The sequence below is a fragment of the Crocuta crocuta genome, unplaced genomic scaffold, assembly GCF_008692635.1.
Source record: "Crocuta crocuta isolate KB4526 unplaced genomic scaffold, BGI_CrCroc_1.0 C29554310, whole genome shotgun sequence".
Lineage (NCBI taxonomy): Eukaryota > Metazoa > Chordata > Mammalia > Carnivora > Hyaenidae > Crocuta > Crocuta crocuta.
The window spans coordinates 315-3,886 of record NW_027551385.1 but is presented as its reverse complement, the minus strand read 5'-3'; the positions used below and the strand labels follow the sequence as shown (position 1 = coordinate 3,886).

At 35.4% G+C, this 3,572-nt stretch overlaps 1 long non-coding RNA gene across 1 annotated transcript; it reads left to right on the top strand.

The window, feature by feature from the left end:
* The first annotated feature begins 1,203 nt into the window (after positions 1-1,203).
* LOC144219154 (uncharacterized) lies at positions 1,204-2,406 on the top strand. Its single transcript, XR_013331321.1, has 2 exons — positions 1,204-1,300; positions 1,698-2,406. It is a non-coding gene; the product is annotated as an uncharacterized LOC144219154 (long non-coding RNA).
* The last annotated feature ends 1,166 nt before the right edge of the window (positions 2,407-3,572 follow it).

Sequence of the window (3,572 nt, the reverse complement as noted above, 5' to 3'; positions counted from 1 at the left end):
CAGCACAGAGCCCAACACGGGGCTTGAACCCACAAACCATAAGATTAAAATCAAGAGTTGGTCACTTAACTTACTGAGCCACCCCTGCTCCCAGAGATAATAAATTGTATATATACATATATCATATTGAATAATAACCTTTAGGTCTGTTTGCTGTCTACTGTACTAGGGGACATTTTATCTTTTTGCACTTTTATAAATCGCATGCTGAGACTATGAGGCTTTTGTGAAACTTATATAATTTCTAAAGTGTTCCCTCTATTAAGAATACAAGTATTTTTTTTTTCACTGAGTAATGTTTCATACTCAGCATTTTTCTGCCTGTGTATCGTACAGCTAGACAGTCTGGATGGTTTGTTAATTGAATTTGAACCTGGCATTGTTTTTTATTTCTCATTGTGAATAGTTTTCAGATTTACCCACATACGGTGTACAGTTTACTTCTGTGTTTAATCACATCTTCATTCACCTTATGGAATTTTCCTATTTTGACATTTTAGCCAATCAAGTTTTCCAGAACTTGACTTCAGTTAAACATCTATTAAAATATTCATAGCTATACACCAACCACCTTTGAATCTAAGAGAAACTTAGGGGATGCTTACCCCATTTTCTGTTTAAATTATCTCATTGGAAATCAAAAGTCCTCTAAAGTTATTTTCATTCCACACTGACTTTGATACATAAGAAAAGTTAGAGATATAGTCATAATATGAAATCTGTAGGCTTTGAATTTTTAAGAAAAATTTTATTAGAGTACTTTGTTTGGAGAGCTTATGGGGTGTGGGACAGTACGGAACAAGAGCAAACGATTCCTGTTGGAGCAGGCAACCTCTTTGAAGGAACTTATCATGTAGAGAATATACCAAATTTTAGTTGATCACATAAGAAAGGGCTTCCATGTTTTACAGATATGGAATCAAAAGTTACTTTTACCATGATTTTTATTCTCCAACATATTCCTTTGGCATAAGATGGCTGGTGTAATCTTTTTGCTAACCTTCCAGTTTCTGGTGCTTACAATACAGAAGGCAATCCCTAACATGGCTTTACTAAGGGAGCCTTGTTAAAATAAATTTAAAAATGCATGTGACAGTAAAAAATAAAATAAAATAAAAAAGAACACAAGGTTATGAGTTAATCTCATGAAAACGAATCAAGTAAGGCTTTTCCTTCCACAGAGAAGTGTGACAGAAGCGTGAACATTCTGAAATGCTTGAACAACCTGATATCCCAGCAAAATTCTGGCTTCTCTGAACAAGATTACAGAGAGGAACTGACTCAACATCATCAAAAGAAGGTATAGCTCAAACTTGAACTCCAAAGTTCTATTTTCAGTTGAGGAAGTCTTATTGCTAAAGCATGTTTCCGTTTGCAAGCTGGACACACGAAGCAAGCCTCCTTTTTGTCACCTCTTGTTGTTATGAGAGAACATGTGCATATAATCACACCGATCCATTGTAACGCTTCTGTTTTGTACGCGATCAGATGGTTATGGGGTTTTGTACAAGAATTTCCGCTTGAAGCTAACCTTTTTCCTGGTGTCATACAGTTCCTCTTAAAATATTTATTGCTGTTGCTTATGATTCCTTAATGGGAGGTTTTGTGGAGCAATGCCTGCCATCTTTTATTTTGTTGTTTACTCAGCTTCCAGCTATACTTTTAACCAACCAGACTTTTTAACCTTTATTTTTTAGAGGGGATTTCGGTTCACAGGAACATTGAGGTGAAAGTGCAGAGATTCCTTGGTGCCCACAGGCCTAGCCTCCCTCATCGTCAACATCCCACACCAGACTGGAACATTCGTTACAACTGATGAGTCTGCACTGACATATCATTATCACCCTCCATCCGTAATTCACATTAGGTAAACACATCAGGTGTTGTAAGTTCAGTGGGTTTCGACAAATGTATAATGATATGAATTTACCTTAAAATATCATATATTAAATCCTCTGTGCTCTACCTATTCATCTCTCCGTTCCTCCAGCCCCCCAAAACCACTAATCTGTTCACTGTCTCTATAGTTTTGCCTTTTCCAGAATGATACAGAGTTAGAATCACGCCTTTTCAGAGCAACTATACTTTGTAAAAAAACAGAAAATATTGATTCACAAATCATCAGATTACTTTCTAATTTGATGACTATTTTTGATATTGAAATTAGTAACAAGTGTATATTTTATATTCAATATACAAAACAGAACTCTATGTTTTTTCAAGTTTTATAGAGATTATGTTCTTTACCTGGTAGTTGCATCTAATTTCAGGGGCCACTTTTAGGTCCGGAGAGAGGCATTTTATTGTCTTGACTCTGTATACATATTTTCCCTGCTTTCTATTTCTATATTCCTGGACGAGATACCTGCTGAGAAAAGAGATAAATAAAGCTAAAATATGTGACAAGTCTTAAGATTCATTTTTCTATTCTCATCTAATTTTCTGTCAAGAAAGGAAATCCTGAATTCTACCAGCAGCCTAGCCCCTTAACAGGTTTCCTGCCTTACTGGGATTTAGAAGACTTGAAATTCTCACAACGGGTTGCTTCAGGCTGAATTTTTAATTACTTATTTTGGGTAAGCCTTCCTGTTCTTCCAGCCCAAACCTTAAATGATTTCTGGTCATGATTACTCTGGCTGCTATGAAATAAGGTGACAAGGAGGTTTTGTTTTTTTGTCAGAAGTAACTATTATAGACCTTGTTAGGTTGTGGTCATTTCTCGTCTCCTACACAGATGGTGTTAAAGTCCCAGAATGTGAAGTCTTAAAATGTCATAATAAGAAATCCATTTTCCTTTGAGCACCTAATCAAGTTTCCCTGTCACAATTTGTAAACATCATTATAGTGACAAACTGCTTAGGAGAAGTCCTAAGGAAGTGTGGAAAGAAACAGTTATATGTGTGAGTTGTGCTGGCTGTCAGTTCCCAAGTGTTTTGTGTGGATGCCTAAGGCAAGACAGTGAAAACACTGGAAAGAGAGGTGGCGTCATAAAGGAAAAAAACATTAATTTTAACATCATTGTTTACACCAAATTCAGTTCCACTGCAATAATAGAAGTGCCTTTAATTTTGTTTCAAGTATTTGTAATGCTAAGACTTTTAAATTTTGATTAAAAATTTTGTCATTTTTTAAAAATCAATGGAATGTCATTTGGTTTTGAGAATAATTTTAAGTGCTGCGAGAAATGAGGAACTCAAAACCGAGGCAGATTATTACCTGACGAGGAAGTAGTTTAGGAAACTTGTCAATCACAGTGGTGACTAAGGAACCACTTTGGTCACCATTTCCGATCTTTACTAGCCGTTATCTGGGGGAGGGCAGATGGTGGCACCAATGAGAACTGCTTGGGTTTGGAGATGACGGAGATGGATCAAAGATAAGTGTCTATATAGTGTTTTAATTAAAAAAATCAACTTAAAAAAATACTTGCAAAAATAGTGATCAGCTGACCCTAAAATGCAGATGTTCTTCAATGGAAAACATATATTTTATAAAGTTCACATAAAAATAAATAATGTTAAGCTATTGTTAAAAGGAACATAGATTTCTATTCTAAAGATGAAATATATAGA